This window comes from Oncorhynchus mykiss, chromosome 3 (assembly GCF_013265735.2).
Source record: "Oncorhynchus mykiss isolate Arlee chromosome 3, USDA_OmykA_1.1, whole genome shotgun sequence".
Taxonomy (NCBI): Eukaryota; Metazoa; Chordata; class Actinopteri; order Salmoniformes; family Salmonidae; genus Oncorhynchus; species Oncorhynchus mykiss.
The window spans coordinates 52919246-52943541 of record NC_048567.1 but is presented as its reverse complement, the minus strand read 5'-3'; the positions used below and the strand labels follow the sequence as shown (position 1 = coordinate 52943541).

General features: G+C 41.1%; 1 long non-coding RNA gene across 1 annotated transcript in view; it reads right to left on the bottom strand.

Annotated features, from left to right (window-relative positions):
- Positions 1–768: 768 nt before the first annotated feature.
- The window catches only part of LOC110520185, a 67846-nt gene continuing 44318 nt past the window's right edge, over positions 769–24296 (bottom strand). The window contains exons 5-6 of the long non-coding RNA XR_005049194.1: positions 1343–1593; positions 769–1184 (exon numbers count right to left, since the gene is read on the bottom strand). This is a non-coding gene — a long non-coding RNA (uncharacterized LOC110520185). The remainder of the gene's footprint in view (positions 1185–1342; positions 1594–24296) is intronic.

Here is a 24296-nt window from a genome sequence, read left to right as displayed (position 1 = left end):
ATAGATCCCACCTTCCTACAAGCCAGGACTTTTATCTGCATCCAAGTTGAGGATTGCTACCAGCAGGAACATGGAGCACCCCGTGTCAGTAAGTCATGATATTATTGTTTCCCTTTACATTGCATGATACTATCAAGAGTACTAATACTCCATTCATTTAAGGAGTGGAGAAGCCCTCTGCATCATTCTGGAGTAACACCCGGGGTGAGGGCTCTATTTCAAGCACACTCACTACCTCTATCCAGCTCTCTAAATTAAAATAAATAAAATGAAGGTGGTACAGAGACAGAATGGTCCAAGGACCTCCAGAGCCAACTACAGTACCTGCAAGTAATCTCCACTCATAATAGTATACTTGATGCACTCTGTAAATCTCCTTCACTATGGCGGTCTGCCTGTGTGATCGCATAGAATATTATCCAGGGCCAATGGTTGGATTGGATTGCATGTACTCACTCAAACTCATGCTCTCTCCTCCCTGTAAAAGTCTTCCAGACTTTTATTAAAATGAACATGTGTCCATCCCCCTATCCCCAGTTGAGTCTTCTGGGTTATGGAACTATAGAGCAGCACATCAAAAAACCTGCCACCCTGTTTTCAGCTATCCGCAGACAGTTCCCCGAGGAAGGATGTAACTATCTAACTAACCCTTCCAATGGCCACATTTTGAGGATGGCCAAATGCAAGAAGGTTTTGTATAAACATGTCATTTAACTTTTTCAGTTTGTTGATTACAAGACAATAACTTTTTCATAGCATGTTTGGCACGTTGGTCTTCACTTTTTATTACATTTTTTGTATTTCTGTGGTCATTTCAACATCAAGACAGCACTTACAGCTTATGATTCAAAAGGTCTAAAATCAGTGCAAGGGTGAATACATTTTTATTCATGTTTATCAGACACATCACAAAGGCGTGAGAACTAAAATATGTATCCCAGTCAAGATTGAAGAATGGTTCAAATAGACTAAGTAAATATAAGTCAGTGCTTTCGCCAGTAGTCGTTCATATAAATTTGAGTGGTTACATTCAATACATGTTGACAGAATGGCTGTGAGAGAGACTGTTGCTGTGCTCCCTGGTAAGGCACTTGCTTCCAGTAGCACTGAAGGCCCCAGTATTCAATCAGGCAGCTTGAAGAACATTTGTCATCATCCAGGCCCATGTCACAGCATGCATTGGCCTGATAGGGAGATGACAATAAATGCATTATGTACCTTTCATCACCAAAGCCATGTTAGCGGTTACTGCACATGTTGCTGAACAATTCAACCTATTTGTAAGTGTCATTGATATATGGAAATTCACTTATACTCAGTTCATAAGCATTGACTGTAATACCTCTAGGGTCCTGTGGTGAAACGACCTCTGTGCAAGGAATTGGGCAACAGCTTTCTTCCAGGGCCCGTATTCACAAAGCGGCTTCAGAGTAGGAATAGCGATCTAGGACCAGCTCCCCCTTGTCATTGTAATAATATTCATTGTGATCTATAAGGCTAAACTGATCCTAAATCAGTACTGCTACTCTGAGATCAGCACTGCTATGGGCCCTGGTCTGCCAGCTGCTTTCTGTGATCCAACTCCCTTTCCCCCTGAAATGCAACAACAACAACATGAATAAGAATAAGCTTAGTCAGTCAGTAATTTAGCTAACTAATGAAACTAACTAATGTGCACAAATTATATCAAAACAACACAGCCTATTTGCAGTAAAATCAGGCATTTAGCTATATTGAACTTTTTCAGTCTCCAATGCATCAGTAAACAGGAAGGGAAACAAAGTAGTTTGACAAAAAAGTGTTCAGTAGTCAGTTACTAGTCTTTAAAATATTGCTAGCAATGATATAGCTAGTTGAACTCAACTCAGCTAGTTAGTTAGCTGCAATAGCAATGGCTAGACAGGAGTTCATCTGAAATGTAGACAACAGTGTGCACTTAGTCCCCTGCCAGTCCTATCAACCGATGAAGACGGTTGTTTGAATAACTTTTCTCCATACATTGCTTGATATGTTAAACTTTTGCCACAGCCAGTTGGCAAGCATTCAAAAAGTCCCCTTTGTCAGTCAACATTTTTGAAGCACAACTGTTGCAGTGGATTAAACGATAAGATGGAATGGACACCGCTATGTTTCGAAATAGCTGTGTTGAAAACATCCTCAGTCACTTCTTCCATGTTTACTGCTTTGATCATGAACACAGGTGAAATTAGCGGAAGGGAGGGATTTGGCTGAGAGTTTCCTTTTGCGAGGGAGGAGACTTTGCTTCCTTCCTTCTCACAATGAACATCATAATTGTTAATATCATTCCCTGCAGAGGTTAAACCTTGAAGTGACAACTTTCACAAAAATGTTACTTCTGGGTAACCGACTGTAGGTTTCAATAACCTAAACATGTGTTTTATGGTTGGGATGGACTGCACAGCCAAAAGTGAGTGATCAAGCTGCTAAGCTGTTGATCATTTTGAACGTGACAACTTTCAAGCAACCTAAAGACCGAAAGCTAGCTAGGTAGCTAACTATTTTCCAATTAGGTATTGGTTTCATAATCCATCTATCTAAGGTTTCAAGCTAATTTTATTTAGCCTGCATTATACTTTTTGCCTTGTTTGTCGATCTGTAATGTTAGCTAGCTAGCTATGCCGTTCCAACCTTCCTAGCTGCCCATCCAACCAGCTGGCAATGGGCAGCTAGCAAGTTAAATGTTTATAGTACAGAAAATATATTCTTCAAGTCAAAGTTGTACATTTTCAGTGCTGTAGTAAAGGATCATACAGCCAGCCAAGATGACATGAATACGATAGCATGTTAATATCAAGCAAAACACCTTTTTTGAATATTCCGACGCTTTCTTTACCCTTTGTGGTCGTTGCTAAGCTAACCAATAGGCCTCACGTCATTGATGACACAACCCGGTCTTCCTCCATAGTAGAGAATTTCCAGTGTAACTTGATCAGCTATCTTGCCCTGCTCGAAACTTCCATTTGCTCTGTGTATACAAACACCATGTGACTGGCTCAATCAGCTGCTTTGGGGAATGGCTTCACAATGAAAAAATAATGCAACAGGCAAAATTAAGAAAGTGATTTACTTTATCTATTAACTTAGTGCACAAGTTGACTGCAAGTAAATAACAAATATTCAAATGTATGAAAAAAAACAGCAAAACATTGTCTTGACAGTATTGAAAATCATACTGTGGGTATTTTGAAATATGTATAGTACATTGCCCAAGCCTATATTTTACCACTCAAAACCTTAAAAGATACTGTAGGCCTGTTCAGAAGGTAATTATGTTTTTGTTTCCACATTCCCTAACCATAACCCACATTACACATTACATTTGCCAGGATAATGCATAGAGATTCACAACTATAAGACCACAAACACACTAACTGAGGTCAAATGAGTGGGTTTAAGACAGGGGGTAAATGGTAAATCCAAAAAGGGAATATTAAAGCCTATTAAGAGAGAGTGAAACATTTGTATCTATCATATTGCAAATAGAGAAAACAATAGTAAACACCCGGCACATCTGTTACCAGCTTATCTGAGGGTTCAGTAGAGAGAGAGGCAGGCGTATTACAGAGCACTTAACCTGCGCTCACTGTTTTTAATGCATCACCGTTGCCTAACGTAGTAAAGCCTAATGTCGGTGGGCTTAATAACCAAGGTCCTTCATTTATTGGTCTCTTAACACATCATCTATCTATTGTCATGTTTTTCAACACAAGCCCTGCTTAGAGTAGTGTTTGTGAAGGGTTGGTTGAGCTATTGTGGAGTGTGCACAGAGTTACTGTATGTATGTGAGCTCACCTCATTAAGGTTGGTTGTTTGGCATAGCCATAGACATGGGAGACATACGAGAACAGCACAGTACCAGGAGGATAAAAAGAGCTCCGATGAGCTGAGGGGAATTAGGCTTTATCCCTATCCTCACTTCTACATTACATTCATAAACCCCCGGAATGATCCATTTCTGCCCAAAGCTCCCCATTCGCAGAGCCCGTATCAACGCTCCCTGTCGGCATTAAAAACGGCCTGCTCTAATTCATCTCTTTAATTAATTACCACGCATGCCAGGGAGTGTTTGTCCAAACCAGGAGCGCCGCTAGAGTTACTAGAGGGAGGAAGAGAGAGCGAGATATGAGAGGTGGCGATGATGTTTCAACATCGCCTGCAGGGGTTATTGAGCCAACGCTCTGATACCTGAGTATATTTGGCCGGCTTCCTAAGCACTCAAACAGACAGAGGATTTTCATTTTGGTGTGTAAGAGGCTTTTTTTTCTCGCCACCATCTAATGCAGGACTTAAAAGGTAAGCACAATCTGCCAGCGTTCACCTATGTGGCGTGATGCTGCGTACCCACAATGAAAACAAGTGCCCTGGGTCAACAAAGAGGAGGATCATGGGAAGGCTGAGAGGCATGCAGCAAGTTGTACAGGAAATGGAAAACTTATGCAAGAGTGCCGTTTTTTGTCTTTTTAATTCATTCTTAATTTGAACAGTACAGTATGAGTGTCTATCAATCTGCTGAAAATTAAATGATACAATATTATGCAATAGTACAGTATGCTTCATTTTTTACATGTATTTTATTTAACAGCAGATTGTACAGTAGGCTGGCCTTCAATATCACAAATAGTTCTCAGGCGTACTCACCCACAGTAACTTGGCTTGTAGAAGCACTTAGAGTTGCGAGCCAGAGCTGAGTCACAGTGAGTATGTTGCTGAGTGATATTTGAATAAATATTTAATAGAGGAGACAAGATGATACACAAGGAGGTCAAAGAGCAGATCTTAGAGGAGGAGAAAGCGTAGAATACTTTTATTTTGAACAAGACGACAGAAATAGTGTCCCACGCTTTTGTTCTAGTTCACATGGAATGACCAGACATTTTTCTTTAATGAGACTGCATCAGATAAAGTTAAATAGCTGTTTGAGGTGATTTAAACAAATGGTAAAATTAAGGAGATCTGGAAAAGAATCAGACAGACAAGCTGCATCAAATATAGATTAGGAAATTGGGGCACAATATCCCTTGAGAGGATACTATTCAGCTGTAGCTTAAAAACTATTATACACTGAGGCCTGCTGTCCAAGACCATTCCAGCTCAGTACTGTTGCCCTAAACCCAGAACACAAAGAAAATACACATTAGCACAGGGTTAGTACTACACATTACTAGTCATGCACACAGGGTTTGGGCTAGAGTAATGTTAAGGGGTTAGTGTTAAGGTTTGGGTTTCACAGGTATGACACAGCACACTGCTTACTAGAGTTAATACATCTTTGAATAATTCAACTTGGGGGAAGGATGTTTGTTACAGTGTAATGTGAAAATTCTCAGTGCTTTTATGTATGAATATGTAATAGGCCCCCTGTTGTATTTTTGAGACACTAGGACAACCTCTCTCAGATCTGTCTTTTCCCTCTGGACTGCTCTGGTCTCTCATGTTTGGGGTAAATAGGAAACACACATCTTGGCTGCATGGGGGGGAGTTTTTTGGTGTGATACTCACAAAGGTTTAATGTGGCAAATTTAAACCGATTACAATAAAGAAAAGATCTTACCCCTCTGCTCTCACAGTGCACGTTGAGGCTAAGGATCTGCTGCACTTTCATCTTCTACTCATCTGAGTGTACTTTTTTGCCTTTTTCATTTCTGCTCTTAGTTTTCCCTGACTACTAGACTTTGAAACGAAAACGAACACAGCCAGTTGGACTAACATTTCCCCGTACCGTTAAACATACCGAGACACATACAATTTTAATTACCTAGCTCCCATCTAATTTGCATATCATTCAGAATGAAAGAGGGGGAAAAAACATAGAATTTATTCCCGGCAAGTGGCGACTAAGTCTTTGATGATCATGACAATTAGACTGGATCAAAGTGGACGTTCGACAAGGACCCAGATCCTTATTAGCATAATGAAATTAACTCTTAGAGAAGAAGAATCGCTTATAGGAACAACTGATTGTACATTATTCATATTGGGGGTGAAATTATGTTTATGCTGGTACTTTAATAATTATAAACCTTGTTTTCAATTAACAGTTTGTTAATTAACTTCTAGTTCACACATAATCAGGGCAGGATTCATTTGTTGGGTTTTCCCCCTTCGTTACTGAAAGCTTTATTTCTCCCTTGGCATATCACCCTGTTGAACTAAGATGTTGCTTTATTGTTTTTTTATTTCGATTACATCACATCAACTCCTAAATAAAGTTTCCATTTTCATAATCAAATAATTAAAAGAGAATGCTGTCTTTCAGGAGAGATTTCTTCAGCATTACAGTGGGAAGATATCTTGGCCTTGGTTCAATCAGTCAATTAGAGGGCTTTGGGACCTTTGTGTTCAAACACTCTCTGTCTTCAACATTGCTACAGTTATGATAACGTTTAGTGCCTGAATGAACGTCCAGAATCTTTCTCAGGATGCTCAAGGTCAGTCAGTAACATGACATGAATGTAGTTAAGGGGCTGTTCAGCTTGTCATCACAGTGTTGTCTTCTCCCATGGACCAAACACTGTTTATGGTAGTCGCTCCATCCATCCTAACAGGGCCTGTCAAAACTAATGAGCGGCCACTGCTATCTCTGGGTCTGGGTCTCTTGGAGCACGACCCTGGCTCATCATTCTGGCCAGTGTCTGCCCAGTCTAGTCAGAGTGTCTAACCTCTGTAGACCTTCCCACCGTGGGAACCACGTGCTCTTCGAACACTGATGGACCAAATGCACCGTCATCCTCCGACTCTCAGACACCACCTACTCCTCTCCTCTTGTTCCCCTCCTCTCTCTGTCTGTAGCTCGCTCTCTCTCTCTCTCTGGAATAAATTATCAGGAGTGCTGGGGAGCTGTCTGAGCCCTGTTTGTAGGCCTTCCTGCTCAGAGTACTTTAGACTGTCCCAGGGGACAGAGGAGGGCAGGGACATGGGGTGTGTGTTTCGTGTGTTCTGTATATGTGTGTTTATGAAGGGGGGGGGGGGTTGTAGTCAAGTCAAGCAACCCTACATATAAGCAAGGTCTTCGCCCACGCACTTTTTCTCAAGCTCCTTGCGAGTGCCGCTGGGCAGGCTGATAGTGGCGGACGAGGATTTGTCTGTGTGGCGGGGGCAGGGGCAGGAGGGGGGTTTCTCCCGACGGTTAGCTGGCGTTTCAAGCCCGGCCAAAGTATCCTCTTGGGCGAGTGCAATTCCCATGCCCTGCCGCATTCCTGCTTCAGATCCCAGACGTGTTTTTGGGGTTGTATTTATTTTTCCTCCCCCTACGTGGAGTCCAGGATGTAGCCCCAATGTATTCCCACTGACCTACGTGGGAGGAGGAACTACAGAGCCCTCCTGTACACACACACACACCGCCATTAGGCTGACTCCCGTGGGGCTCTGCTCTCTGTTAAACACAGCAGTGACACTGAAAGCTCTGCTCTCTGAGTTATTTTACATTCATCTTCCTCTTCACAGGACAGGGTCACTTTGGAATGGAAAGTGACACAAATATGTTATATTACAGTGAATTACATCTCACGGTTGCACCTCCGTCACTTGGTAGGCATCATGCCATTGTTATCAACGTTCACAAGCCACCCTCTGCCATAGTGGTGGCCAAAAGTTGTGATAAGACCACTCATCCTGAACGGGGGCTAATTAATGTTTAGTCTAAATTACACTATAGTGGCCTGGAAATATGATGACATTGCTAAAGTAGGCAAATATATAATGTCAAATTTACTTTAGACAGATAGCAATGTCGTCATTAGCTAGCAAAGTTCGTCAAAAATAGCTAGCAATACCAACATTAGCTAGCTAAAATCTGATGATCTCCCTCAATCTTAGCTAGCTAGCTAATGTTACACTGCATCTAAAGTCAAAATTATGACAATTATCCTTCTAATTATTTGCCTCTAGAAATCTCATTGTATTTCCAAGCCAAAGTAGTGTACTTTTGATTAAATCTTTATCAGCGCCAATTGACAATGCATTGAGTAGAATGCTCAGTCGGGCATCAGTCCTAAAATGAATGTTCAAAACAATATTGTGACGAAACGTGCAAACCATAAATAAGAAAATCCATATCTCTGAGTACAACACCTATACATCCAGCTATTCATTTGCAGGTTCACTTCAAAGCACTAGTTTCTGCAAACAATCAACTGAATCCTTATGACTTATTTAAAAGACAGGAGCTTTCATGTCAGCTCTCATATGGGCTATGTACTGTCTATGATTAGCAAAATGTAGGTGAGTTCCTTAAGATGTTGATCTAAGAGATAATATTGAAACATGAAAATAAACACAGCAATTTCCTTAATTTGCATGTCTTGCACTGGACTTACATGAATTGTTCATCATTTATACATGTGCATATGACTTGACGAGCAAAGAATGTAGAATTAGTAGTCATGGTTTTGTATGGATGGAACATAAAGGGTGTATGAAAGGATCCCCACTGGCATTTGCTAACGCAGTGACAGACTCTATGGTACAGAGTAGGTGATACTCAAAGGTGAATGACATAAAATAACACAATTAAGTGACAAAACATTTTGGAGCCATAAGTGTTTGTCTATTTCAAGTAAACCATATTGTGGGAAAAGAAAAACATAGTAATCAAAGGTATGTGATGTTCTCTTGACAAGAGACCTTGACCTTGAAATAGTGATACATTAATACCCGAGTGATGGAGTGGAGAGGAGGAATGACATCCCTTCTTCCTGGGAAAGAGAGAGTAAAGCCAAACACCCCTGTTTTCTCAGAGCCGTCACAATCTGGCGATCGGACAGGGCAGTTTCCTGTCTGGGACCTTCCCATCCCTCCCCGTGGAGGAACACAGGAAGTAACGACCCCCTAGGTGCTCTGAATGTCAGAATGTGGAGAGGACATTGCCCGGGGGCCTGATTCATGTTATCATAACACTCCTAAGCTTCACAAGTTCCCCTCGCTCGTCTCCCACGCTGGAGCTCTGAGCTCAAGGGGCCTGTGACATCACCGGGAACATGTACAACTCTTCCAGCTTTAGTGTGACTAGTAAGTGACAGCTAATGGCAAAGGAGAGAAAAAGAGGGTAGGGGTGTAGGTTCTGAATAAGTGGAAATCTTGGGGCTTAGAGTAACCAATCAACTCAATTTGATTGATTGGAATCTTGCATGTTTGATGACCTCACATGCTTGATGATTACTATATTGTCACTTCTCAGTATGAAAGTAAGGCTTTATAGGCTGACTGGTTTGATTTACAGTATAAAGACAAATCAATACCGAGATCGTTTGTTCAAAGAAAGGGTGTTTCTGCTTTCTTCTTGGACAAATTTCAGCAGTACAAATGTTTGTTTTTTAAAATACGACATTAGCATATGTTTACAAAGGATGTGCAAACAAAGGGATTAAGTGACTCCGATAAATCAACTCGCTGTTGTATCTGCTGAGCCACAGGCCAGTGACCCGAAGTCATCTTTGGAGGGAACATATTACAAAAAAAGTACAATGGGAGTAAAAATGTATTTTGTGCTTGAACACATCTGGGTTTGGTTACCCGCTCCAATGTAGGTATGAAAATCGGAAACACACTGGATGTTCCATGAGCGTACGCCTTGGTGACTCCAAACAAGGCATAACATTTACGTTTCCCAGCTTTCCTGGGATGTTGAGCCGCATGCGGCCCCTCATAAGTCAGAGTACCTGATGGGATGTTACAGAGGCTGTGTGAGTGACATGAAAACCAGCTGTTGCATTCACCACTCCCAGCTAGCGCAGAGCCATAGAGATCTATAATGTCATCCGGAACGCTCTAAGGCAAGGAGTTACACAAAGCATCTTTCACGCAATTTAGTTGCAGATTGCAAGTGACATCATCTCAAGCAACTATGCTGTTACATGAATCAACTCAAACACAATTAAAATTGCATGCAACAGCATATCAAATTGAAGCTGCTTCTGTCATATTGTTTGAAAATCCTAAACTCACACCATGTCATCTGCTGCATTACATTGTGATTTCACAAATAATTTGTTTATCCAAACTATTTCATTATTGAATGACGATTGATTTACAAAAAATATTGGCAGTACAATTTAGCTAGCTAGACAAAATTAAATTGCCAGCACTGTTTGATAAAGCTAGCCAGATAGCTAGCAACGAGCTAACCAAGCTAGCTAACCAAGCTAGTGCAGCTCATGTTGAAGAATTTCAATTGAAACTGGTCAGAGAGAGGTCTGGGTTCACTTACAAAATTATATTAATTGATTTCCAAACTATGTACAGTACATAAACCTATACTAGTCCTGATTCCAGTATTTATTTATACAGCTCCAGTTTAGGTAATGCCTTTTCTGTCCACCTTGATCAAGGTTCATGCAGCACTGACAGCTGGGTTGCAGCACTGACAGACCGGAGTTCCGAACCTTCGAATGGATCATGTGACAAAAGCATTCATTTTGATTGGCTGTTGCTTGCAACTAGTTGCACAAAGTTAAAACATTTGAATTGGATGGAACCAAGTTGCAGATGAGTTGCTTATTATTTGCAGGGGTTGGGGGGGGGTTATGGTGCAATCAAGAAGCAAATCAGTTGCAAGCAACTAAAACTGCAGCTTAAAAGAAAGAATTCTGGCATGGCCGAGGCTTCTTATTGAAACGTACAAAGTAATTTGTCACTTGTGTGACTTGGAATGTGCACATGCTCCAATTGGGCCCATTTTCTCTGCCCCACAAAAGACAATTGCCCTCAGCACTTGTCATGCTTGTTGGATGATTTTGAAGTCGTCAGTTGACTGCACTTTCATAATCTCAAAATGAGGTACTCTTAAGGGCCTGGTACTTCATTAGAGGGAATGTTCTGTTGGGTGGGTGGGTGGGTGGGTGGGGGGTGGGGGGTGGGGGGGGGGGGGGTGGGTGTGGGGGTGTTGGACGGAAAAAACAAACGATTCATGAACAAACACGCCAGTCGTGATACCTATGTCATCCTCAATCAAAGGCATGCTGATAAATTGAAGATAATTTGTCTGTGTCTATAGCGACATGATCATTAGTAACGACAGCCTACGTAGTCATTCTAGCATAGGAATGAAAGGTCTCAGTATTTATTTGTGTCTAAATATTTAGGATAATGTGTGCAATGGTAGATTTTCCTTTGTCTTTTTTGGAAATGTTAGTTGGGGGGGGGATTACATCATTCTTGACAGTTTGCATGTCATCAGAAGCATTTTGGAGGAAATATATTAATCTCTGTGTAGGATAACCTTCTGTACCAATCTATATGGTGTATAGGGGGAAAAAACTAAAATAACAATAATACAAATAACATACATCCAACAAATTAACTCTAGAACGTTGTATTCCAGCGTAACGAGACTGTAAGAAATATTTGATTGTATTACACGGTTATGGAGGAGTGGATAAACGAATGCAGAATACCTGTGGTTGCTTTGAATCAATAGACTTGAATGATTGCGTTGTAGTTTTTTATTTGCTAGAATACACGCTAATTCCAGTTACTGGTGCAGATGTTACGGCCATAACTTGTACACCTTTGTTGTACCTTGAGGCTCTACAGTGTTAAGAGCAGATGCTCTCAATGCAGGTTCCAAGTTAAAGAAAAGGCTGATATTCTACCGGCTAAAAACCCAATCCACTTAGGAAGACTATAATGGGATTTTGGATATGCAGAGACCTGGAGCGCCTCTGTTTTTAACACTTTTAATGATTCAACACCTTTATCCGGTGGGAACGCATGCTAGTCGTACTGTAACTAACCATGCTCTTATATGAACTCCTGCTCCTTCTGATGCATTTCCTGCCTATGGGGCCTAAGGAGCCGGTTTAAGCGCTCAAGGCGACCTGGAGCATTACAACAACTCTCTCAGGGTCAAATAATGAATAGCTCTGCGCTATGAAACAACCTGCTAGTCTCCTTACAAAGAGGACCTGAGAGAAAACAGCTGGCCTGTAAAGATCAGCTATCCCCCCCTCCAGTCCTCCTCCCGCTCATCTCACTCTCATAGCCTACTCTTTTCCTTTTGGCCTCCTGCCCTCAAACCTCTCACAACGTTCCCAAGAGCTGCCACCTTTTTTCCTGCAGTTTGTTTGTTTCCTTCTGCAGACTTACCTAACATAATCTTGGCAGCAGACCATGGCCCATAATCCTTAGTGTGGGAGAGAGGTGGTGGGTGTACAGTATATCTTCCGCCTACAACTCCTCCACTTCTTCCACTTCTGCCCTGCATAAACTCACACACAAATTTCTCTTTGATATTTGAATTAGTTAAAATATATTATGTTTTCTCAGTTCTGTCCAGCAATTTCCTGACCCATTCCCAAACATAGAAAATGTTGTAAATAATTGGGATATTTGTTTATATGGTCTAGCTTTATTTTGTACAGCACTACAGTGCTGGGTGTCAATGTAAAAACACAACCACTTGTGTGTGGGGGGGGGGGGACCTCATTATTGGTGGTATTCTTTGCCAACAGAGAGCAAATAAATTATTTTCCCTATCTAGACTGGAGTTATAGTGGTCTTTACTGAATTAAACATGTGACAAATGCACCTCAGAAAACATATATTTTTTGGCATAGGGATATAGACTTAGGGATTTAGGAAAGGTCTGTTATTCCTATATGATTTTACATATCTTTCTGTGTAAATTCTGCCCTGCATCAGGCGATGCTTGGAAACTACTCAGACCGACAAGGTGGGGGATTGGCAACAGAGGCTTTACGCTCGTTAATCAGTCTTACAAAAACGCAATCTCCGGACAGATGTTTTCTCCTTTTTTCCTTTTTTTTCTTGATGGCAGCTGCAAAGCCGTTTAAGGATGAGGGAGATTGGGAACGGGACACCACCTGTGTCTGTGATGTTTTCGCGCGCAGCCATACAGGACCCTGTGACCAGGAGCGTCTGAACTAATCTTTTGGAGACAAGAGATGCAGAGGCACATTGCGCTACAAATGTACCGTCAGATTACCCTCAGTCCAGGAGATGCTTTGTGTTCTCCCTAAATTGAACAGCTTGTCCAGGCAAGACAAGTTAATAAGGGAGTTGGTTTTCCGGTAATCCTTCCGATATTCTGTAAGACCTATGGTAAACCACATGGAGGGGCAGACACTGCTTTAGCAGAAATACAAGAGTGCTTCTCTATCACTGAAGTGAAGGTTTTTCTCACGACAGCTGACTTACTGTACCACTCCAATGCCCCCTAGCTGGTTAACCCTCGCCCTCACCCAAATCATTCATCGTATTAAGGCGTTTCATTTTTTTTTTTAGCTTAAATAGTCATCTGGATATTATGAGCATCTTTTTGATCAAGCGTGACTAATCGTGTAGCTGAAGTCATGTGGATGTGGCCCTAAAGCCTCTCTGTCTTTCTTTGACAAAACAAACTCTAGCTTCTGCTCCGTACAGCCGTTTGGCATTTATTGTCTGTGTCTTGTTCTGTTCAAATTAAATTGTATTGGTCACATACACATGGTTATCAGGTGTTATTGTGAGTGTAGCAAAATGCTTATAGGTTAGCCAAGTCCAACCTATAAGCATTTTGCTACACTCGCAATAACATCCAGGGGCTGTCCCAGTTCAAACTGAGCATCAAAACCTCTGGACTGAAACCGTGTTGGTCTCTAACCATAACTTCACAGATTTTATTCAACATCCCAAATCCCTTATGGCTTTTTTCTCTTTAGCAACAGTTTGTTGTTTCAGGGGCTACTACCATCACCAAACAAGATTGACCTATAGAGCCCAATCCAACCTCAAAATGAAGGACGTAAAGAATTGCAATTTCGTATATAAGCAATATTTAACAGCAATATTTTTTAAGGCCCCGGGATACTCTTGGAGTCTCATTAAAGGAAAATAAATCTTCGTCAAAAGACCTTTGATATGTTTTGTTAAACTAGAGGTGAACAGCAAATATCGGTTTTAGAGGCATTACTGACATTTCCTTGAAATTGGATAATTGTAGCCTGCCTATGCAAAGCATTCAAAGGAGCCCACACAATTTGGCATGAAATAATTTTTTGGGTGAGGCTTAAATTATATGTTGTCGGTGGAAGCATTTGTGCTGTAATTTTGTGTCTCCCTGTCTTGAGACATGTATAATTTTATATTGGATGTACTCTGTGCCAGCAAATGCATCTTTTTACATTGTTGCTATGTGATAGAGGATGGTGGTTATCAGTGGAGGATGATGGTTAGCTTAGCCTGAAGGTTGAAAAAAATAGAATTTCTTCTGTGAGAGTGGTCTTTAATAGGAAATAGGAAATTATTTAATGAAATGCCAAATTCTTATTTCATTCAACGCTCAGTTTTGTTACACTTACCAGAGTACCGGTAAAAAAAAGTGTAGGTTACATTTTGACCACCTCGATTTTGATAGAGAGGTATACCAATGTGAATTAGACAGAGAAACACTTGAAGATTGCTCTTGAGGCTTTCTACTGTGCATTAATTCAAGTTCAAGAATCAAGTTAATTCACCTTGCCATGTATCAGCTCCACAACCACTTGATCATGTGTGTGACAAAACCGTGTTCTTCAGTCAGAGGTCAAACTAGTGGGCACAATACGATTGAAGAAAAACATGCCATTTCCCTTTCATGTCTCCTTTTTTATTCGATTCTTAACATCTGTTCAGTTCATCTGGCATTCCAGATTTGTGGCATTTGTGGCATTAAATCGACTTAAGTCTTCTTTTAACCTTTTTGCAGAAATTGCAACAACAAACAGTTACCTCACAGCATGGGGCCACGGAAGGCATCTGTGCGCAGTGACGAAATGTCACAATATGGGAGGAGGGAGACACCCGCTTTAGCTGTTAAGCTGCCAGGCTAACACACCGGCTGTGATGTAACAAGTTACCAACGTCAATAAGAAAGCATATCAAAATTATTAATGGACAGTACAGGATATGTACAAACCTGCGTTTTGACGCACGTTCCTGATTATTGGGAGGAGAGTTCTACAAAACATGACAAGCACACACACACACACACACACACACACACACACACACACACACACACACACTTGAACACATCACAAACTGGTAACATTCTCTTCAATCGGATTGCACTAAGCATCCTAAACACACAGCGTTATAAAGAAAAATGTATACAGTACACGTGTGTATATACAGTTGAAGTCGGAAGTTTACATACACCTTCGCCAACTACATTTAAACTCAGTTTTTCACAATTCCTGACATTTAATCAGATTAAAAAATGTCCTGTCTTAGGTCAGTTAGGATCACCACTTCATTTTAAGAATGTGAAATGTCAGAACAATAGTAGAGAGAATTATTTATTTCAGCTTTTATTTCCTTCATCACATTCCCAGTGGGTCAGAAGTTTACATACACTCAATTAGTATTTGGTAGCATTGCCTTTAAATTGTTTAACTTGGGTCAAACATTTCGGGTAGCCTTCCACAAGCTTCCCACAATCATTTGGGTGAATTTTGGCCCATTCCTCCTGACAGTGGTATAACTGAGTCAGCTTTGCAGGCTTCCTTGCTCGCACACGCTTTATCAGTTCTGCCCACACATTTTCTATGGGATTAAGGTCAGGGCGTTGTGATGGCCACTCCAATACCTTGACTTTGTTGTCCTTAAGACATTTTGCCACAACTTTGGAAGTATGCTTGGGGTCATTGTACTTTTGAAAGACCCATTTGCGAACAAGCTTTAACTTCCTGACTGATGTCTTGTGTGTGTGTGTGTGTGTGTGTGTGTGTGTGTGTGTGTGTGTGTGTGTGTGTGTGTGTGTGTGTGTGTGTGTGTGTGTGTGTGTGTGTGTGTGTGTGTGTGTGTGTGTGTGTGTGTGTGTGAGTGTGTGTGTGTGTGTGTGTGTGTGTGTGTGTGTGTGTGCGATCGTGTGACGCGTGCGATCGTGTGACGTGGGGGGGGGGGTAGTACAGACATCAGGAGTAGGTAGTACAGATGTCAAAGCATGGATATATACAGTGAGTGTGTTAGATATTAACCCAGTTTCTATTAATGATTTTAACTTGCTTGAACTTACATGCCCTCTGTTCGTATCTACAAAATTAGAACCACCATAGGAACAGGATGCAAGATTTCACTGTTTCACAAACTTAGAATAGACTGTTTTTAAAACATGTGGCATTACCAGTTGCATTGGCTCCATATTGGCTCCATGCGAGCTTGATTCGCTTTATACAGCCTCAGTAACTCACGTCGAAATAGTTCCTCTGCTTTTCTTTATTCTAAAATCATAGGGTAGCTGAATTTACTCTTTAATTACGGTTCTATTTTCCCCTCACCGCTCAATTGTTCCATTCAACCACAAATTCCAAAGGGATGCCTGTATCCACATAGGTGACATAAAAGTGTCATGAAACATCAACAAACATCAACAAAGGCGACCCTATCCACAAGCTACACCACTTGTGTTATCGACAATACATATGTCATTCTGTGGACACCTCAATAAAATATCCATATATGGGGTACCGTTGGGGTATAACTAACAGCATAGCATGGTGCCAAGCCACAGGTTTGCTCCTGGGCTAGAGGATCCAGGAGAGAGGGAGGCTAGGCTGAGCTGTGAGCCAGTCACACCCATGCTCTTAGGCCCTGTGGTCGGGTCGAGTGGGCTGAAGCCCTGCCTGCCAAAGCAACAGCAGAAACCTTTTGGTTAGTTACAGAGACAAAAAAAAAGAGATGCTGTGTAAATAAACACTGTACTATGGAGAGAGATCTCATCCAAGAAAAATATATTACAGATCTTTTTTTTGTAAAAGAGTTGCAGAGAAATGAGAAATACCCTTGATATAGAATCCAGTTGTAGATACTTTTTACACTTTTATGGCCTCACAAGCCTTATGTGTACAGCTATTTTCTATGTTTACATTGCGGGAAGTGGGATTCCATCTTGAAGAATGTTTCATTTCATCATAGATTCACAAGCTTGTGAGGATTTAGAAAAAATAGTAGGTTGAATTAGAGCATTCCCTGAAGTAATAATTGTGGCTTCAAAGGTTGCTGTGGTTTTGATAGATATTATCACAAATAGTTATGAACACATTTATAGCATTGAGGAGCTGCGAGCCTTTTCTCCATAGAAAGGTTAATTTTAGCACTGACCAAATCTGACATTTTTTTTCTGATGGGTTCTCATCTGACATAGAATTTGGACTGTGGTCTGTTTGAATATTGTCCTGTGGCTTTGCTGACATTTAGCAAACCTGTGTGGAGTTGACGGCACTTGTTGGTGGTTTACCTTACTCCAAAGGAGTCTATTTACACTGAAAAATTGTCTGACACACTGCTATGAGAGTTGGGTCCACGTTCACAAATCACACAACAGGAGTTCCCAGTCTGGGCTCTTAGCTCTGAAGCCTGGCTAGGTTATTAACTGTTGTCTTTAATCCGTAATTGACAATGGAAATGGGCCCTCTTCATTTGGACTTTAAGCCATTTATGTAAAAATGTTTCTTGACTCACTAATTGCCTATAGGTCTACTATAGAAGTACTCTGATGCCCTTGTATTAGTTGACTTCAGTTTTTGTCTTACCCACCGACTGAAAGGTCCGAACTATGTACAGTATTTGAATAATTGGGTCTGGGTCAATTTGCATGACATACACGTGCAGTACAAGCAACTCTGTGATAGTGGTTCTGGAGTCATTGAAGTACATGCACATGAGCAGCGTACATCTGAAATAAATTATTTTATTTCTGGTAATTAGCAAAGTGAAGTAAAAAAAAGAATCACTCATGCTAAGTTAATTTGCAGACACAAACAAAAATGTAAAACAGAGGGGATAAATAGGTCCTCTGACTCCTATGCACAGTGCAGCCAGTCAAGTGTAACAAATCTAATTGGAATATATGAATGTTTGCTTTGTCTATTGGCCTTAACTCTGTGTGGGCAAAATGAAAGGATCAGCTTGATAGGGAATTCCAGCAGTCAATCTTTCAGTTTCGTGGACAGTACAGGTTTTCCCTTCACTCATAGGCCTATACAGTACATACGGTAGAAAGTGGATGAATGCCAGACTTTGTAATGATCAAACTAGTTCACACTTTTCTCTTGAACTAAATTATATTTGTAAGGCATTACAGGCGTGCACCTGTTTATAATACATGAAGAATTAAGCCCAAAATGAAGAATGCAGGCTCCTCTATTTTGGGCATCACTTTTAGACAGTTGAAATGGTAGGAAAAAAAATAAGATAAAAACAGTTTTGTCTTGTTTATGGATATGTTGTTTACCATCTGCTATCAATCAAAGGGAAGACTGGGAAACGTTTTTGGCGTTGCTCCTTTTCCTCCCACCCTGCACGGCGCGGTACACAGACGCCGGATTCTAGCACTTGGGAAATATAGGATTCCCGAGGGGATATAACTTCAGTCCCACTCAACAGCTCCACTAACAATAATAAAATTGCCTCTGCCCCTAGGTGACATTCTCAATTTACGATTATTTGAGTCTATAAAGTGTATTCCTTGGCTGAGAATCCACCCAGTCTGTCTTTGTGCAAGGGGAATACACGGACTCCCAGGGACAACTCAGAAACTCTCACCCCCCCGTTGAATGAAATCCATCAAACAACTACCTCAGCCCCTTGATATGTTCTGTCTGATCGCATGGACTGCCATCTCTTCAACTGCATTGGAATGTTGGAAAGGTAGTCTGTTTCCATACTCTGTGTGGCACTATAATGTCATGTGAAAGACATAGAGGGTATGAAGGTATATTCAACTGAAGAGGTTGTCACTTTTCACACTCAATATATCCACTGGGAGGAGGGCGATTATTTCATACATCCCTGTTGAAAAAAACATATGGTTAAGCACAATAAATAACTGAGTGATGGATATTATTTAGGCAATAAAAACAAAGTGTCTTACGTATTTGATGTGGTTGACATTCTTGTGTGAGTTACAGTCCTCCAGTAATCCTAATGATTTACCCATCCATAAGTACACTTTTTTCTTAACACATTGTGGAAATGTGTCTGGTTTGTAATCAACAGCAGATGACATTTCTGTATAAACAAAACAACTTACAGTAATTACATTGTGTTAAGTTGAGAACACTTCTTGCACATGTCCTGCACAAATATGGGGATCAGTCCTCTCCTCAACCACCATTTTAAAATGGTTCACACTAAATACGAGGAAAGATTAGCGTATTGCCACTGCCAAGCAACGAACGCTGTCAAAACTACGATTTTAATTTGACAATGTGTGAGAAAATACTTTCAGCGTGTCTTTAGAGTGGCTACAGTCAGCTGTGCCCCACAATGTCATATTGAGATCCCAGCAAGACACATCCTGCTTCACCAAACTGACGTTCTTTCTCTCTACAGAATCCAGATTGTTTCCCCCATTCGAGTTGAAGAGGGGAAAATAAAGGGGAAATGAAAGGAAAACCATAAATTGAAATATAATGAATGGTTAGGACTTTTGGCTCTCCTGAAAGAGGTGATTAACAACAATGCACAGTGGAGCCATATTGGCTGTGCCAACTAGAGTTTGACTGATGTGTCAACTTGAGATGCTATGGCAACATTATTTGACAGGAAGTTTCTTTTTTTCAGGCCTAGTGGGATATTAATAATCAAGTTGTGAGTATTGCCAAGTTTCTTTGGACTGTGTTCAAACTCCAAACCCACGCTGTGAACAGGACACACACTCAGGATATAATGTAAGCAATAGATAAATTGCTAATGTTATTTGTGCAGTGGATCATAATTAGCTTTCTTTTAAAACTCTTGATGTGAATGGTCATTGATGGCAGGGCGGATAGTGCCAAGAAGACTTGTGGAGTATCTCTGCCATACAAAGTGTAACATAGGAATAAGATATTTTACTCTGCCAACTAGTGAATTCCACTACAGTGCTGGTTGTGATGAAAGTATGGAAGTACAGAGGTCTTCACCCAGTTGGACCGATGATTTAAAAAAAGAATAATTATATGCATATCTAACCACCTATTTACCGCAATGCTAGTGAATAGGCTCTAGCCCGTCAAGTTGAGAGCGTTTTCTTTTTTACATAATATGCATAGTAGTCATTTCAAACTCCACCCCTTTCATACTGTATATTCTCATGACAAGAGTTCTGGGGTAGGCCATGCAGCAAAGAACTTCTAACCCTGACTGCCAGTTGCATCTAAAATGTATCAAACAATACAGTTTCTCACATGTTGGACATAGCGCAGGGCAGGCCTTGAGCACTCCCAGAGCATACTGTTGAGACGCTGGAGATGTTATGCTTTCTGTTATGCTTTCCCTGGCTTCTAATCATTTTTGGCAGCAGATCCACTTCCTGTCCAGAAACAAAACGGCAAAGGAATGTCAGTCAACCAACAGAGAGCAGGAAGAGAGGCAGAGGAGTCACGCTCTAGGCGCTGATCAGTGATCGGAGAATAGAATACACATGAGCAAACGCACACACACCCCAAACTGTGCACAGTCGGGCATAGATATATTCAAATTTTTCTGTAGCAAATACAGAATCATACAGAGCACAGGCAATAAACACGAACTCATGCAAGCGAATGCTCCACTGCTGCACGCACACTGGCTCTCATCTTGACATCAGGCTGGAACACATCAAACAACAAGGAAGGGGAGAGGACAGACCTTTCCCACATTGCAAGCACTACAGGGCAATTTAAAAACAAATCCCTGAAGAAAGACGCCAGCTCCGTGTGAGTCTCAGTCCAACTGTTGTGCAAACAATAACAACAAAAGGATGGCATATAAAACTGATATGTGGCCCCAACCACACACAGACTGCTAGGTTGTTCACATGCTGAAAATACTTAACTCTGATAGCAGAGTAGGCGAGGTGCAACCTTAGCAATCCCATCACTTTGACCATATGTGACATGGTACAGTAACGCTATGTTAACGCTACTGTTTGATGTAACTCATATCTCCTGTTTGTCTCTATATGGAACTGTAAAAAAAAATGCATCTGAGTTCAAAACAATTTACAATAACTATTTCCTTTCATGTTATTTGATTTGTAAAAATCTTTCCAGCACCCTGTTGCAGCAATAGGTCATTGAGAGATTGGGCTTGTAAACTTTGAGATCACAAAGTCAAATAAGGGCATATTACATTAACAAAAACAAAGTAGTGTGGGAGACACTGTACACAGTCGCCACAAAATCCCATAGGTTTGACTTATTCTTTCCTCAGACTTTCCACATCAAAGTCATGGCGCCGTCAAAGAGTCCTTGCAACAACGTGACGTCTGATGATAGATTCTAAAGAAAAAACAAACCCTTCACAGAAGCACTGCTTTTCTTTTCTTTTTTTCTGTCTCTTTATTTAGAGGGTTGTTCGAGCGAGGGGAGTTACACTGTGCTTTCCGCTGTGGAATAAAAGGGTGCCTAATTTGGCTCAAACAATGTTTAAATAATCAAGGAGCTGAAAAGCTTTGAACTAATTTCACAAGGAGGGCACCAGATGTTTTGGTCTCTCTCTCACTGACTGTACAGTACTACCTCTCCTCTGGTGGATGGAAGGAGTCCATGGTAATTTGACGTGTATCTCATTCTCTATCTTGCAGGAGAACATTAAGGTCTACCTGTATCTCAGCGGAAACCTGAAGGTGACAAGAGAAAGGCCTACTGTTGGGTATGAATAATACAGCCTAAATCCACTGTGAATTAGTTCCAACAAACATGTTAGTGCAAACATACAGTACCGTTCAAAAGTTTTGACAAAAGTTTTTACTCATTCAAGGCTTTAAAAAAAAAAAGTTAACTATTTTCTACATTGTAGGATAATAGTGAAGACGTCAAAACTAGGAAATAACACATGTAGTAACAAAAAAGAGTAGCCACCCTTTGCCTTGCTGACAGCTTTGCACACTCTTGGCATTCTCTCAACCAGCTTCATAAGGTAGTCACCTGGAATGCATTTCAATTAACAGGTGTGCCTTGTTAAAAGTTCATTTGTGGAATTTCTTTCATTCTTTATGCGTTTGAGCCAATCAGCTGTGTTGTGACAAGGTAGGTGTGTGTGGTATACAGAAGATAGCCCTATTTGGTTAAAGACCAAGTCCATATTATGGCCAAGAAACACGGGCAATGGACATTAGAACAGTGGAATGTGTGGTTCTCTGCATGTGTGGTTCCCACCGTGAAGCATTGAGGAGGAGGTGTGATGGTATGGGGGTGCTTTGCTCGTGACACTGTCTGTGATTTCTTTAGAATTCAAGGCACACTTAACCAGCATGGCTACCACAGCGTTCTGCAGCGATACGCCATCCCATCTGGTTTGCGCTTAGTGGGACTATCATTTGTTTTTCAACAGGACAATGACCCAACACACCCCCCAGGCTGTGTAAGGGCTATTTGACCAAGGAGAGTAATGGAACGCTGCATCAGATGACCTGGCCTCAGCAATCACCTGACCTCAACCCAATTGAGATGGTTTGAGATGAGTTGGACTGCAGGGTGAAGGAAAAGCAGCCAACTAGATGTTCTTTACTATTCGGCTATCAGATTTACCACCAATGCTCCTCATAGGACACATCACTGCACTCTATACTCCTCTGTAAACTGGTCATCTCTGTATACCCGTCGCAAGACCCACTGGTTGATGCTTATTTATAAAACCCTCTTAAGCCTCCCTCCCCCCTATCTGAGACACTTATTGCAGCCCTCATCCTCCGCATACAACACCCGTTCTGCCAGTCACATTCTGTTATAAAGCACACACATCCCTGGGTCACTCCTCTTTTCAGTTCGCTGCAGCTAGCGTATAGAATGAGCTGCAAAAAACACTCAAACTGGACAGTTTTATCTCCATCTCTTCATTCAAACTCAATCATAGACACTCTTACTGACAGTTGTGCCTGCTTCGCATGATGTATTGGTGTCACTAGCTTCTTGCCCTTTGTGCTGTTGTCTGTGCCCAATAATGTTTGTACCACGTTTTTTGTTCTGCTACCATGTTGTGCTGCTGCCATGTGGTGTTGCTACAGTACTATGTTGTTGTCTTAGGTCTCTCTTTATGTAGTGTTGTGGTGTCTCACTTATTTTTAATTCCAGCCCCCATCCCAGCAGGAGGCCTTTTACCTTTTGGTAGGCCATCATTGTAAATAAGAATTTGTTCTTATCTGACTTGCCTAGTTAAATCAAGGTTAAATCTTTTTTTTAATTAAAAAAAAAATGTTAAAGGCTGTTGGAAAATAATTAAAGGTGAAGCTGGTTGAGAGTGTGCAAGGCTGTCATCAAGGCAAAGGGTGGCTGCTTTGAAGAATCTAAAATATAAAATATATTTTGATTTGTTTAACACTTTTTTGGTTACTACATGATTCCATGTGTGTTATTTCATAGTTTTGACGTCTTTACTACTATTCTACAATGTAGAAAATAGTAAAAAATAAAGAAACACTCTTGAGTACGTCTGTCCAAAACTTTGACTGGTACTGTATATTTCTAGACCATTGGATATTTATATATTTTTATCGTTGTCCATGATTTCTCCTCTGTCTCTCTCAGAAACACAACACACACACACACGCACACACACACGCTTCGCTGGCGAACTGTGTGTGCGTGCACGCATGCACACACACAGAGTTGATCATCAGAGCAGGCAGGCAGGTACGTTGTGTGGGTAGGCTAAGGATTTTTGAAGACTGCCTGCAATGTGTTGTACATGTTGAGTGATGTACTGAACCTGCCTTTACCCCCAATGGTGCCATGTGTTTGTAATTGCAGTAAATGAACCACAGAATAAATGTGTGCTCAACATTTTCTTAACTCCTCTTGGGTCTTGGAGAGAAATAAATATGCATATGAAATATTCTGAACAAAGAGTCGAAGATCACCCCGAAAGATCTCATCAAACATTTCATATTTGTGTATATATCTTGAAGGCAAAATTCTAATCAGATTCTCTGCATTTAATTTGTGAATGATGAAAAGGAGAGGCCAGGCCCAAATTACGCTGCCTGCTGGGCCTCCAAAGGAGTAAATTCAGAGGAGCTTTTCAGGCTGTTTTTGTTTGAATCCCTGTAATGAAGTTAATTTTACAAGGTTTCCGTTCATTAAGCACAGCTCGCTCAGGTGCTATGCAGACATTTACAGTACGCGTTAGCACACATGTCTGCATGCACACACACACACACACACACAAACACACAAACACACACATACACTCTCTCTCACACATACGCACAAACACACACACACACACACACACACACACACACACACACACACACACACACACACACACACACACACACACACACACACACACACACACACTCACAGAAGTCCATACAAAGCAATCAACTGAACTGA